This window comes from Triticum urartu, chromosome 5A (genome assembly GCF_056163025.1).
Source record: "Triticum urartu cultivar PI428250 chromosome 5A, HENAU_Tu73, whole genome shotgun sequence".
In the NCBI taxonomy this organism is placed as follows: domain Eukaryota; kingdom Viridiplantae; phylum Streptophyta; class Magnoliopsida; order Poales; family Poaceae; genus Triticum; species Triticum urartu.
The window spans coordinates 523,521,649-523,538,038 of record NC_141877.1 but is presented as its reverse complement, the minus strand read 5'-3'; positions in this window follow the sequence as shown (position 1 = coordinate 523,538,038).

Below are 16,390 nucleotides of genomic sequence, written 5' to 3'. Positions count from 1 at the left end.
GATTCATATTTCAAAACAAAGATTTAATAGGGGACACATCAATAACTTTTAGATCTTCATCTTTATTTTCAGAGGAACTAGAAGAGCACGCTCTTATAAATGCATCTTTCTTAGCACGCATCCTAGCGGTTCTTTCTGTGCACTCATCAATGGAAATTCTCATGGCTTTGAGAGACTCATTGATATCATGCTTAGGAAGAATAGATCTAAATTTCAAAGAATGAACATTAAGAGAAATTCTATCAACGTTCCTAGCCAACTCATCAATCTTAAGAAATTTTTCTTCAATCAAAGCATTAAAATTCTTTTGCAAAGTAATAAATTCTTTAATATTAGATTCAAAATTAGAGGGCATCTTATTATAATTTCCATAAGAATTGTTGTAGGAATTATCATAATTATTGGAGGGATTACTAGGATAAGGCCTAGGATTGAAATTTCCTCTATATGCGTTGTTACCAAAATTGTTCCTACCAACAAAATTCACATCCATAGATTCATTATTACTCTCAATCAAAGTAGACAAGGGCATATCATTAGGATCAGAAGAAACACTCTTACTAGCAAATAATTTCATAAGTTCATCCATCTTTCCACTCAAAACATTAATTTCTTCTATCGCATGCACCTTTTTATTAGTAGATCTTTCAGTATGCCATTGAGAATAATTAAGCATAATATTATCTAGAAGTTTAGTAGCTTCTCCTAAAGTTATTTCCATAAAAGTGCCTCCCATGGCCGAATCTAAAAGATTTCTGTAAGTGCATCTAGTGCCCCTTAGTGATTTTGGTGTATTGAAGACTTATAGGGTAAGGGACTAATGCGTTTGTGAGTGTACATAGGTCTATAAGTCTATGAGGAGTTTGATTTTTACAGAGAAAGTCGACCCCTAAAAATGAAGTTCTTTGACTGAAGACTTTGGATTTCTGAAGACTTTCCGAAGACTTTGAAAGTGAAGAAATTAGTGTGACCTTGAAGACTTGGTATTCATTCGAGGAACATGAAGCGTGAAGACTTTTGTTTTCATAGTTTCATTTTCTCTTTCTTGAGTCATAGGAAACACCGTACTGTTAAAGGGGGTCGAGGAAATACTAAGGAAAAATTTCCATGTGATGCTCAACTCAAAATCCTACACCTACCAATCCCTTCGAATGAAGCCATTGGAAATCTCATACAGTCCAGTCATATTCTTCAGTGACAGAGACGAAGTTCTTCTGGTCTTTGAGGAATTTGTTCTGACTGAGGAGTTAGGAATTCGCTAGTGCGGATTTCCTACACGGTGAGGAACATGATAGCCCTGAGGATTTTGCTACTCAAAATTCCGATCTTTGCGGTGCTATGCGCCAGCTGTCCCAAAATATCTATCCACCTAACGGTCATATCATTGAAGGGCATTTATGTCTTATCATGTCAGGCTGCTCCCTAGGCTATAAATAGACGCCCCCTACAACCACTAGCTGGTTGGCTGCTCCGAGAGAAACTGACACTTGTCATTTGAGAGCAACCCATCCTCCGAGGACTTTGAGCGAAAATCATCAAGTGAGGAAAACCCCAAATCCAAACACCTACAAACCCCAAGTGATTGACCATCACTGAAGAGATTGATCCTGCGTTGATCCGACGCTTGTTACCTTTGAAGACTGTGCTTCTTCCAGACAGTTAGGCGTCATGGTCTAGAGCATCCAAGAGGAATTGTGGATCTCCGAATGACCAAGTTTGTGAAGGTTTGGAAGTCGCCTGAAGACTTACCACGAGTGATTGGGCGAGGTCTGTGTGACCTTAGCTCAAGGAGAATACGGTGAGGACTTGGTGTCCTGAGCTGCGTGTTCAGGACTGGGTGTCCGGGACTGTGTGTCCTCAAGTTTAAATACTCAGCCGCTCCAACCAGACGTACAACTGAGACAACAGTTGGAACTGGTCTATCAAATCATTGTCTTCACCAAGCTTACTGGTTCTATTTCCTCAACTCTTTCATTTCCTCATAATTGTGTTGTGTGTTTGTTCATATCTGTGCTTGAAGACTTTGACTGAAGATTTTCTCAATTTCCTCAGTTCAATCTCTTCAGTCTGTTTGTCTTCATCCTGTGTTATCCTGTGCTTATGCTTCCTGTACTCGGTGCCTGTCTTCATTTCATCATGATGACTATGCTTGTGTTCTGTTATGTTTACTTTTGAGTACTTATTCCGCTGCTAGTAGTTCTTCGCTAAGGAATTTCCTCACCGGCAAATTCCTCAGTGAAGAATTTCATAAAAATCGCCTATTCACCCCCCCTCTAGTCGATATAACGCACTTTCAATTGGTATCAGAGCCAGGTTCTCCCTTGTTCTGTGTGATTTTGGTTTAACCACCTGGAGTTTTAGTTATGTCGACCGCAGGTATGAAGAAAGTGACATGCCTCATCTTTGATGGTCACGAGTATCCCAAGTGGATGGCCCTGATGAAGAAACGCCTCATGGCGATGAACATCGAGCTATGGACCGTCACTGAGATTGGTCTGACTGATCTGTGCAAGATGGCGGAAGCAGATGACATTCGCAAGTACACTCTTCTCAACCTCACGGCGAAGGACTTCATCTGCTCCTGTCTGTCATAAAATCAGTTCAGGAATATCATGCATCTCGATCATGCGAAGCTTATCTGGGACCATCTCTCTGAGGTCTATGAAGGTCATCGTACCTGTCATGATCCTTGGTTTGAGGACTTCAAGGAATCTCTCAAAGCGATGAAATTCGAACCAGAATCATCATCTTCTGCATCATGCCTTATGGCAAAAGATGCTAAGATAACTGAATGCTACCTATCCGAGTCTACTGATGATGAATCTGGTGATGAATTTGGACCCCAGCTATGTCAAACTTGCTTCCCTTGCCACTAAACAACAAAGAGCTTTGGAAAAAGTTCAATACATGCTAAATAAGAGCGATGATATGTTGGGTGAAGAAATGGATCAGTCAAAAGCTTTGGCTGAAAGTCTTCAGAGACTTCATACTAAGTATGACACCCTTCAAGATCATCATAACACTCTCTTATCTGATTATCAGAAGCTTTCTTATTAATTTCTTCAAAGAAAGCAAGACCTTGAAAAGCTAAGAGTGAGCTATGAAGATCTTCAGAAGGAGCGCGATTCGTTACTTGCGCAACAAATCAGCGCTTCTCAGGAAGAATTTGTTTCTCCTTGTTTGAAATGCATTGAACGTGAATCTGCTAATTCTTCACCTAAATGTTCAAATGCTGCTAATGTTTCAAATTCTTCACATACCTCTGCTATCACTAAATCCTCATCTGAGGACATTGCTAGTATCACTGACGATGCAGGGCTGAAAGAATTGTACATGACAGGCATGTACAAAAGCCTCAAAGGGCATCAGACTCTTTGTGATGTGCTTAAAAAGCAGATCCTCAATAGGAACCCTAGGAAAGAGGGTATTGCCTTTGAGAGGAAACTCAATGCTGATGGTACATATTGGAAGCCTGAGCAGTACCCCAAAACTACATGGGTTGCTGCAAAGGGACCTCCAGTTGATCCATCTAATTTATCTGGATTTGCATGTGAATCTCCTTGTTCTGATGATGAGTCATTTGACTCCAACTATAAAATGTTCAAAAATCAGAATGGTGAAGTATTTGCTAGATATGTTGGCACTAACTGCAGGAACGGTCCCCCTATGAAGAAAATCTGGGTTCCCAAAAGATGCCTTGAAAATCTTCAGGTGAATGTCATCATGACGCCACCTGTGAAGAATAGGAACCCCAGATCAAATTCTTCATATGGATCCAAGTCCTCATACGGACCAAACTCCTCACATGGATCATACTCCTCAAAAGGTTCAAAGTCCTCATATGAACATCATCGTGCTAACCCGTCTGTTTCGCAGGGAAGATCTAAGGATTATGGATATGTGCATTATTCTTCAAATCATTATGCTCATAAGTCCTCGAAGAATTTCTCTGCTTACTCTTATGCTTACTCTAACCCCTCTTATGTGAAATGAAATGGACTGGCTTCTATGCCATCGTTCTCGTATGGAGCTCGCATAATGATGAACTCTTTGCCACCCCTTCAGATGTGGGTGGTGAAGAAAAAGAACTAATCTCTTCTGCAGGGTCAGGTCTCCAGAGTACATAATCGTCTGAAGAATTTGCTGGAGACCTGAGCATGCCTGAAAGGACGCAGGCTAATCATGAAGAAATGAACTTTTATTTCTCACGTCCTCATATTGCTTTATCTATTCTTTTGCTTGATGCAATTGATCTGATGAATTGATGTCATATTCTTCACAGATGAAGTATATGAGTTCGTAAGTTGCACTAATTCATCTGCAGGATGATCAACCCAAAGCCACTGAGTGCGTCCTCGATAGTGGATGTACAAATCACATGACTGGTGACAAGAATCTATTGATGGATGCTCCATTATCTCCGTCGCATCTGAAGCATATCATCTTTGCCGACAAAGGCAAAAGTCAGGTATTGGGTCTAGGTAAGGTTGCGATCTCAAAGGATCGACACATGGACAAAGTCATGTTTGTCGAGTCCCTAGGATAGAACCTCATGTCTGTATCAATGCTTTGCAATCTCGATACGGTTGTTGTCTTTGGCAAGTACCGTTGTGTTGTGGTTATGGAAGCTGGGAAAATGACAAAGGCTAAGCATCTAGCGAAGACTATCATGACCACTACTCGTCCATTTGAATTGCTTCACATGGATCTATTCGGTCCTAATCATTATTCTGCTGTTTCAAATGATGCATCTCAATATGGCTTTGTTATTGTTGATGATTGTGAAGGAAATATGCCCTACAGGCAATAATAAAGTTATTATTTATTTCCTTATATCATGATAAATGTTTATTATTCATGCTAGAATTGTATTAACCGGAAACATAATACATGTGTGAATACATAGACAAACTTAGTGTCACTAGTATGCCTCTACTTGACTAGCTCGTTAATCAAAGATGGTTATGTTTCCTGACCATGAACAAAGTGTTGTTATTTGATTAACGAGGTCACATCATTAGTTGAATGATCTGATTGACATGACCCATTCCATTAGCTTAGCACCCGATCGTTTAGTATGTTGCTATTGCTTTCTTCATGACTTATACATGTTCCTATAACTATGAGATTATGCAACTCCCATTTACCGGAGGAACACTTTGGGTACTACCAAACGTCACAACGTAATTGGGTGATTATAAAGGAGTACTACAGGTGTCTCCAAAGGTACATGTTGGGTTGGCGTATTTCGAGATTAGGATTTGTCACTCAGATTGTCGGAGAGGTATCTCTGGGCCCTCTCGGTAATGCACATCACATAAGCCTTGCAAGCATTACAACTAATATGTTAGTTGTGAGATGATGTATTACAGAACGAGTAAAGAGACTTGCCAGTAACGAGATTGAACTAGGTATTAGATACCGACGATCGAATCTCGGGCAAGTAACATACCAATGACAAAGGGAACAACGTATGTTGTTATGCGGTCTGACCGATAAAGATCTTCGTAGAATATGTAGGAGCCAATATGGGCATCCAGGTCCCGCTATTAGTTATTGACCAGAGACGTGTCTCGGTCATGTCTACATTGTTCTCGAACCCGTAGGGTCCGCACGCTTAAGGTTACGATGACAGTTATATTATGAGTTTATGCATTTTGATGTACCGAAGGTTGTTCGGAGTCCCGGATGTGATCACGGACATGACGAGGAGTCTCGAAATGGTCGAGAGGTAAAGATTGATATATTGGAAGCCTATGTTTGGATATCGGAAGTGTTCCGGGTGAAATCGGGATTTTACCGGAGTACCGGGAGGTTACCGGAACCCCCCGGGAACCATATGGGCCTTGATGGGCCTTAGTGGAAAGGAGAAAGGGGCAGCCCAAGGTGGCCGCGTGCCTCCCCCCTTCCCCTTGTCCTATTAGGACTAGGAGAGGTGGCCGGCCCCCCTCTCTCTCTTTCCCCCCTCAAGGAATCCTATTCCAACTAGGATTGGGGGGGGGGGAATCCTACTCCCAGAGGGAGTAGGACTCTCCTGGCGCGCCTCCTATGGCCGGCCAGCCTCCCCCCTCTAGTCCTTTATATACTGAGGCAGAGGCACCCCAGAGACACAGAAGTTGATCCACGTGATCTATTCCTTAGCCGTGTGCGGTGCCCCCTGCCACCATAATCCTCGATAATACTGTAGCGGAGTTTAGGCGAAGCCCTGCTGCTGTAGTGCATCAAGATCATCACCACGCCGTCGTGCTGACAGAACTCTTCCCTGACACTTTGCTGGATCGGAGTCCGGGGATCGTCATCGGGCTGCACGTGTGCTCGAACTCGGAGGTGCCATAGTTTCGGTGCTTGATCGGTTGGATCATGAAGACGTACGACTACTTCCTCTACGTCGTGTCAACGCTTCCACAGTCGGTCTGCGTGGGTACGTAGACAACACTCTCCCCTCTCGTTGCTACGCATCACCATGATCTTGCGTGTGCGTAGGAAATTTTTTGAAATTACTACGAAACCCAACAGATTGCTCTCGATACACATGGGTATACATTGTTACTTAGGGCATCTCCAGCCATTGGCCCCCCAGGGGGCGCCTAAAATCGCCGCCTGGGGGTGAGCCGGCGCAAAAATTGGGCCTCGGGGCGAGTTGGTCCCCAGCCGCAGGCCCCAGGGCCGCCCCCAGGCACGTTTTAAAATAAAAGAAGTTCGGCTTAAACACGATAATATTCGGCCAAACACGATAAATTTCGGCCAAACACGATAAATTTCGGCACATTTCGGCGAAGTTTGCGGATTTTCATTGCATAGCACATATACATAAACTAATCTAAAGGAAAAACTGGCTGAAGTCGCCGCCATTGCCGCCATCGTCGTCGTCGGCCTTCTCCTCCTTGACGCGGGTGCCCCTGCTGGACCCCTGCCCGGCGTCGCCATGGCAGACTGGTGGCGGCGCATCGTCGTCGTCGTCGCTGTCGCAGATGACGACAACTCCGCCTTCGTCGCGGCCGCGTCGACGCTACACGAAGTGAAGCAGGGCGGCGCGCTGGCGCTCCTTCGCCTTCTCCAGGCGCTCCTTCTCCATTGCTATGGAGTCCCTGCGCGCCCATTCCAGGGCCGCGTCGTCGTCGAGCTCCGTCGTCACCGGCACGGCCGGCTCCTTCTTCACCGGTGCGAGCCCCGGCTCCATCTTCACCGGCGCGAGCCCCGGCTCCGTCTTTGGCTTGACGAAGCGCGAAGGAGGAGCCCACGAGTAGGCGCGCCGGCCGCCCTCATTGATGAAGATGCCGGCGCTGCGAGTGCGCCCGCCGAGCGGCGTCTCCGCCGCGGGCTCGGCCTTGACGCCGAGCAGGGCCGGAGAGCCGGAGGAGTGCGAGGAAGATCGGGAGGAGGAAGAAGAGGAGGAGGACCCGAACCTCCTTGGCGCCCATGGCCCGGCGCATCGATGCTGTGCCGGGGTGGCCGCCCTCGCCGGGTACGCCAACGGCAGGTCGTTGCCGCCCTTGAGGTATGTCAGCACGCCCTCGAGTGTGCGGCCGGGGACGCCCCACCACAGGTGGCGCCCCTCGCTGTTCTGCCGGCCGCCAACCACCGGCGCGCCGTTGATGGATGCCAAGCGCTGCTGCTGGCGGCGCTCGAAATACGCCGCCCAAGCCATGTGGTTGTCGGCGGCGTACTGGGGGAGGGAGAGTTGGGCGTCGGTGAGGGAGGCGCGCACGACCTCGACTTCCTCGGCGAAGTACTTCGGCTTCGCCACGGCGTCGGGAAACGGGGGAATGGGCACTCCCCCGGCGCTGAGCCTCCACCCCGTCGGCCCGGCGTGCATGTCCGGCGGCGCCGGGATGTTCGCCTGGAACAGGAGCCAGGACTCCTGTTCGCGGAGCGAACGGCGGCCGAAGCCGTTGGCCGCCGCCTCGTCTCCGGGGTAGCGTTCCGCCATGGCGACGGGCTCGGGAGAGGTAGAGAGATAGAGGGAGGGGCTGGGCGGCGGCACTCGGGAGAGGTAGGGAGAGGGGGGAGCTGGGCGGCGGCGAGGGGCGGGGCTGGTGTGGGCACAGGCGAGTGCAGGCCACCGGCAATATAGCCGCGCCGCACCCGTGTGTACGCGTGCGAGGGAGGGGAGGCGTCGACGCGCCGTCTCGTGACGCGCCACCCGTGAGGAATCAATGGCAAGGCTGACCGGCGGCAGCCTTGGCATTGATTCCCCGCGGGAACCGAGGACGTTGGGGGAAGACGAGGCGCCGTGTTGCTGACGCGGCGGGCCTGCGGCTGTTTCGCGCCAAAACAGTTCGCCCCGGCGCCCCCGGGCGCCCCCAGCGCGCCGGGTTCGGCCTAGGTCCGCCGGCGCTGTTTTCGGCCCAGACCGGCGAAAATCGGGCTCCTGGGGGCGCGACTGGGCCGTTTTTTTGGCGCCGGCGCGAAAAAATCGCCTGGGGAGGCCTTCCTGGGGGCGCGGCTGGAGATGCCCTTACAAACATGAAGTGCAGGAAGTCTTCAAACGATTTTCCTTGAGGGCTTCAACCAACTTTGGTGTGAAGATCAAGCACATCAGAAGTGACAATGGAACTGAGTTCAAGAATTCTGGTCGAGATGACTATCTTGATGAACTTGGTATTACTCATGAGTTATCTACTCCTTATACTCCTCAGCAGAACGGCGTCGTGGAGCGCAAGAACAGGACTCTTGCTCAGATGGCTCGTAGTATGCTTGATGAATACAAAACGCCTCGTCGGTTCTGGATTGAGGCAATTGATACTGCGTGCCACATCATCAACAGAGTATATCTTCACAAATTCTTCAAGAAGACTGCCTATGAACTCCTCACTGATAAGAAACCCAATGTAAGTTATTTCAAAGTCTTCGGTGCTAAATGTTGGATTAGAGATCCTCATCACAACTCAAAATTTGCACCGAAAGCACATGAAGGTTTTATGCTTGGTTACGGAAAAGACTCGCACACCTACAGAGTCTTCAACAACGTTCTTCACTAGGTTGTTGAAACTGTGGATGTGCGGTTCGATGAAACTAATGGCTCGCAAAGAGAGCACCTACCTACTGTGATAGATGAACCAGCACCTGAGGAAACTATCAAGTTCAAGACTACTGAGGATGTTATTCCTACTGAAGAATCTGCTGAAAAATTCATTTCAGAACATGAAGAACGTCGAGCTAATGCACCTGAAGAAAATATTGAAGAAAATGGTGCCGAAGAGAATGCTGATCAAATTCCTCAACGACAACCATCTCATCCTCGCATTGCAAAACAAGTGCAATTTGAAAAGATCATCAATGACATCAAAGCGCCAGGTCCTCTCATACGCTCAAAAGCTTCACATTTATCTAACTTTTGTGGGCACTATGCTTTTGTATCTATCACAGAGCCCACTAAGGTAGATGAATCATTTCTGGAGACTGAGTGGATTCAGGTCATGCAAGAATAATTACATCAGTTCGAGCTCAACAATGTCTGGGAACTAGTCAAACGTCCAGATCCTCGCAAGCACAATATCATTGGCACAAAGTGGATCTACCGCAACAAGCAAGACGAAAATGGTATCGACTTCGATCATAAGGTATACCGCTCCATGATTGGCTCTTTATTGTACTTATGTGCATCTAGGCCAGATATAATGCTTAGTGTTTGCATGTGTGCCTGATTTCAAGCTACACCGAAGGAATCACACCATAAGGCTGTGAAGCATATTCTTCGATATCTAGCTCACACACCAGCACTTGGATTATGGTACCCCAAGGGCTCGGCTTTCGATCTCATTGGATATTCTGACTCTGACTATGCTGGTGATCGTGTGGACCGCAAGTCAACATCTGGTACATGTTATTTCCTCGGACGATCTTTGGTTTGTTGGTCCTCGAAGAAACAGAACTGCGTATCACTATCTACTGCTGAAGCTGAGTACATTGCTGCTGGTTCTTGTTATGCTCAATCACTATGGATGAAGCAAACTCTCAAGGACTACGGCGTCAACATGAAGAATGTGCCTCTCTTCTGTGACAATGAGAGTGCCATCAAGATTGCTCACAACCCAGTTCAGCACTCGAAGACTAAGCACATTTAGATTCGTCATCATTTTCTTCGTGATCATGTGTTGAAGGGCGACATTTCTATTGAGCATGTGAAGACTGAAGAACAGCTAGCCGATATCTTCACAAAGCCCTTGGATGAGAAGAGATTTAGCAAGTTGCGGTGTGAGCTAAATATCCTAGAATCTTCGAATGTTCTTTGAAAAGGACACTCATCCTAACACTTATGCAAAATTGATGACTTAGATGTGCAACACATAAACAAATGTTTTTCTTCAATCAACGAAGAATAACACTCTAAGTGTGAAGAAATTCACGAACAATTAATTCTCAGAACCCTACGATAATTGTATGCGGTGTCTCAAAAACATCATTCTTATACGGTGGGTCACGCCACCACCAAAAGTTGAATTTCCTCAGTTGTTCATATTCTTCAACTTTGCATTGTCTTCACTGTTTCTGTCGTTTTTATTCATTGGCTATATATATATATATATGAGTTTACGTCCTCTACAGCATTCACTTATTGCTAATTCTTCAAGTTAGTTTTTCTGCTAAGTGAATGTGATCGGACCCTTTCCCCCTCTATGCTATACTCAACCCAATCTGTTCACAAATTCTTCATGTGCGTTCTATTTGAAACTCGTTCAAAATCTTCACTGTGTCCTTGTCAGCTGAAGAAATTGCGAACGGAACTTTAAAACCTATCTTATCTAAATTTTCGGCTTGCCGCTCAAACCGTTCCGCATCCCACGATACACTTATCCTTTCACCCACGATCGCACACGATCTCCACCTCTCAGTACGTGGGTGACACATGTCAAGCGAATGAGAAGGGTCAGGGGCACGTTCGTCCAATTTCTTCGGGCGAACAGTTTTTCACCATGGCTATAAATACCCCTCTTCCCCTTCCTCACTTATTTTACTCCGCTCGACCTCTCTCCAGCTCGAGCTTCTCAAACCCTAGCGCCGCCGCTAGTTCATCGTCGCCGGTGAGGAAGAGCTTCACTGTCTCGACCTCGTCGTCACCATACTCGCGCTGGCCGCGAAAATCTTCACTCCGCCGCCGCCGTAGCCGTCTTCCTCCGCCGAGTTAGGGCGTGGAAGATCTACACAGACGAACTTCACCTCTCCACCTCACTGTTCGTCGTGTTCTTCATCTAGGCTAACTAAAAGTTACTTTTACTGCCCTCGTTGATTCGAATGATTATCTACAAAATCTTCAAAGGTGTTTTTCTTCATATCTTCACACACTAAAACACCTCTCATATCATCTGTTCTTGATTCGTTTCTCTAAGCTATGTTTTTTCTTCAAGATTCCTTAAATGTATGGATTTTTGATCTACACATCTCTGGAACCTAAGACAAAGAACGCTTAGTGAAATTCTTCAAGACTCATCTGGTCAAATTCCTCAAACTTGTTCTTTTTACAAAACCTTCTGAGAACGCATATGACCTCTCCAAATTCCTCGCAACTATACTCTGTTCACTGGTACTCATGTCAGCTGCTGAATCACTAGGTTCTCATCAACTTAACTCATTTGCAGCGTTCCTCGAAGAAAAGTTGCATAGTTCTTCAGAGAATTCAATTGTTCAAATTCCTCAACTGAAGAAAATGGCTGACAGTAAGAAGCCACAGAAAGGAGGAAAGAGGGCTGAGGTCAACACAACGTTTGAAATCACTGATGACATATACAAGGATTACTGCACTCCTGATGAGGCCAAGTTTGGAAAAGAGGATAAAAATCAGCGCAAGGTGCGCATACAGAGGATAGAAAGGAGATGGGCAAGAGAGTAGAGGGAGTACAGGTATGCTACTCCCAAGTACATGAAGAAATTCGCACTCAATCCTCCATGCCCAAGACCTCCATTGGCACCTGGCCAAGAAGCAGATCCCACCAGCCTCAAGCGCAGTGAGGACTATCCTGATGAATGGGCCAAGCGCCAAGCCAAGTTGGCTAAGCAAGCCAGAGAAGCAGTGAGGAAATTCATACTTTGCTGCTGCTGCTGCTGCCTTTGCTGAGGCCTCTGCTGTCAAGCCGAAGAAGGCTATGTCAAAGAAGCCTGCGCGCAAGCCAAGTGCTTCACCAACAGTTCCCTCAAGGCCAGGTTCCTCAGCAATGCCCTCACGGCCAGAATCCTCAAAGCCCTCACGGCCAATTCCTCATGCTGCTCCTGCTCCTCAAAAGTCCTCAGCTCCTCCGCCAAAGTCTCCGGCCGCTCCGACAAAGTCCTCTGCACCTGTGCATCTCATCACGTGGCAAAGGACCACAGGCGTCTCAATTGCCTCAGGAGCTTCAGCTAGTTCCTCAGCTACACCAAATTCCTCAACGGGACCCTCTCTACTGAAGACAAAGGCCACTGCTAGACGAGGTCCTCGCCCTATTCCCCAGAAGAAGCAAGTCGCCTTCCAAGTGCCGTCTGAAGAAGACGAAGCTGATGATGATGAACTTGCTGAAATCATCAGAGATAGGCAAGTCAGGGCCGCTAGAGCCAAGGGAACAAATGTGTCACTGCTTTTGGATCCCAAGTTGATCCTCGAATACATTGATTTTTGGCACAAGGACCCCAACACTCCCATGCCTGATTTCAAGATGACTCCTGGCCAAAGTCACATGCTGACCCACTTCATTCAAGAAGAAAAATGGAAATTTGAGAAGGCCAGGCAGATCAAGAAAGCACAATACAAGAAGGAGCGCTATCTGAAGAAAAACGTTGTCTCTATGACAACTGAAGAACTTGTCACTATTCAAACTGAGATCAAGAAACTCAGTGATGAATTTGACGCATACCGGGCTGATTGGCTTGGAGCCAAGGTTCATTTTGTAAGACTTGCTGATAACTTCACTTCCAATGTTGCTGCCCCAATGCAACAGGAAATTCCTCAGGCGGAAGCATCTGCTCAGCCGACTGAAGAACATGCCAGCACCGCTGATGAAAATCGGGCTGCTGAAGAAAATGTGAGTTCCAGGGCTGATGACTGCATTCCAGCCGCTGAAGAAATTGCCAGGGCATCCACTAGTGCTGCGCCTGAAGAAACTGAAGAAATCAGGGCAACTGCATCAGTTGTGCCTGAAGAAAATCAACCAGATTCCTCTGCTCCTCCTGCTCCAACACCAACTCCGATCCTTCCATCTGCATCAGATGTGAAGAAGACCAAGGCTGCAGAGCGTGCGGCAGTGAAGAAAAGGAAAGCATCAGCTACTTCAGATTCTTCAGCTCCGAAGAAGATGAAGCCTTTGACCATCTCGTTTGAAAATCCCATTGATGCTGTTCCTCTCTCTACCATGCCATCAAAGGATCTTGTTCCTTTTGATGAAGAATATGAGATCCCTACCAGATCTGATGAAGAAAATCATTCTGCTGCTTCGTCGGAGAAGATTGATGAAGAAATTGAAGTGGATATGATTCCCTTCAACACCTGTTATCTCCTCGCATATGCCTCAGTTCACAGCTGAAGATGCTGACATTGAAGAAATGGAAGATTAAGATGTGGAGGTTGGCTCCTCCACACCAGTGATGAGTGATGAATTATGGGAAAGTCAGCATCCAAACTCTCCAATGTTCACACCGTTGCAGCAGATACCTCAGTCCCCTGCACAAACTGTTCAAATGGGCTCTGAAGAAACTCACCCCACTTCATCTGTACGTGAGGAAATTCCAGCCACTAGTGCTAAAGGAACTGCTACTGCTGAACATCTGAAGACGCAGACTTCCACTGAAGAGGAACCAGAAATTCCTCAGCCTGAAGAACCTGAGATTGCGATTCCTGAGGTCGTGACGCAACTCACTGACACTCCTCTGCCCAAGCCAAAGGATCCATTCTCACGCAAGCAAAAGTTCAAGGCTGATGATTTCTTTGGCGAACACGTATTCTTCGAAGACTACAACCCATATGATTCTGCTCGCATAAGGAAGAGGCGTTTCTGGACTGCTAATCAAGCAAATTTCTATTCCTCAGTGTTGTTCAACAAAGAGAAAATCTTCTACCATGAGCACATTCCTCACGTGGATATGGAATCTCTGTCGTGCTTTGTGCCAGTCCTCAGTGTTCTTCACGACGCTAGACTGTTAAATTTTTGCTCTGACATCTGCGGTTGGAATGAAGAACTGATTCTTCAATTTTATGCGACGCTGCACATCACAGGAGATTCTGAAGATGTGAATTCGTCGGTGCTGGACTGGATGTCTGAGAACACTCACTACACAGCACCAACTACTGAATTGCTTTGTGCCTTACCACTTAGTCCTCCCCTTGAAGAAGCTCGTTGCATCTACAGTGAACCTGAGCTTACAAATCACTACATGCAGGTTCTGATGAAACCTTTGAAGCCAGGTCAGGACCCACGAACCAAATTCCTCGTGAAGGAATTACTTTATGTGCCTAGAACTGTCTATCGTATTCTTACAAGGAAAATGAGTCCTATCAAAGGCCACGACTCATCTGATGAGGAAATTGTTGGCATCATGAAGAATCTGGTATTCAACATCGTTCATGGCATTCCTGTCAATTATCACGATTTCTTCATGAGGACTCTAGCAAATGTTGCACTGTCTCCGTTTGAGATGAAGCCTTATGCACCTTGGATCATGAGATTCCTCAGGACAAGGTCTTCACTCAACTACAAAGCTGATTTTCAGAATCACCTCAGCTACTTGCCCCTGATTGAAGTCCTCAAGCAGATCTATTCGTCAGTTGATGAAAAGGGCAAGGCACCAGATGTTATAGATGAAGGCATTCGTCCATTGGATGGTCAGTTTCGCAAAGCTGCCTCTTATTCCACCAATGATGACTCTGCCACACATGACTCTGCCAATGCACCCAAGTCTACTCCCCAAGCCACTACTCCTCGTGTGATGACTGATCGTGAGCTTCTGCTTAGTCTTCACCAGAAGGTGGATCGAAATCATAAATGGGTTAAGCGTCAGTTTGGTTCATTTCTTCACAACATGACTGCTACACACAATGAAGTGATGAAAAACCATTATTACCTCCATAAAGTCTTCGGTCGCACCTGGGCCATTCTGTCACATCTGTATGGTGAAGAAGATCTCAAGAAAATGGGTCTCAAGGAAGATTTTGACAGGTCTGCACCTCCACCGAAGAAATTCAAGAAGGTCAAGGTTCCTTCTCTGGTGGCCAACTCATATTCTTCATCGCGCGACATTGATGAGAATGAAGACTTCGACGACACTGCGGCAGGCCCTACTACGACAAACGACCCCAACAACGCTGTCGCTCCTTCATCAACTTGATATTCTTCAGGGGCGTTTGTCCTCATATTCGATCCTTTTGGTCATTTGATGACAAAGGGGGAGAATTTTGAGTTAGTCTTCAAGCGGGTCTTTCTATATGGGTGTTTTTTAAGTTACAACTCTCATTCTTCTGAGACTTTATTGTATCGAGTTGTAAACTTAAACCCGATGGTGCTCTGATACTTTTGATATGTTTTTCTGCATGCTTATTCCTCATATATGCTAATGCACGCATGCTGAATTACATCAGTCACCATATTTCATCATGCATTTCAAATTCTTCACTGTGATATGTCAAATACGTGTATGAATTACAAGATATAGGGGGAGATCTCCATGATTCTACTCTTCAAGTGTGCAATGCTTCAAAAGCAAATACCTCGCCATGCACATATTCAAGGAGAGTTCTTCTATATCTTGCAATCAAATTCCTCAATATCAGTATTTACACTTTATATGGTTATCCCCGTTGAAAACTTAACACTACAGGAATCAGGAAATTTGCCGTCTGTGGATCACAGACGGCAAAGACCTGAATACAGACGGCAAAGAGTTTGCCGTCAGCTTGCTGACGGCAAAGTCAGACGGCAAAGAGAATGTCGGCAAAGAATTCTTTGCCGTCAGCTTTTTATCGGGCAGATGGCAAAGACTTTGCCGTCAGCCGAACTCTATCTTTGCCGTCAAGCCCAATAATAGCAGACGGCAAAAAATGCATCTTTGCCGTCAGCTAGGCTGTGCCGTTGCCGTCAGCCTCGTTCACCCAAGATGGCAAATGATGTTTTATTATTTATAAAAAAAAGAACAACAGTTCAGGTGCGGTGGGTGTGGTCAATGTTTCTTGGTCAAAGGCGTAGGCAAAACCCACAACCAACAGTATAAGAATCAATGACTAAACAATGGATTTTACAAGATCGAACTAGTCTATTTACACAGTATATTGATCATCACTCACTTATCAATCAAAAAACTACTCCGTTTCAACTTCTGAAAAAAACACTCTAATTTACAATGACAAACTAGGCAACTGGCCCTTATAGCGCACACGTCGCCAGGGAGGTTGAGATCTGCGCCGGCCGGAGAAGTGGAGGGCTCCGTTCCCCTG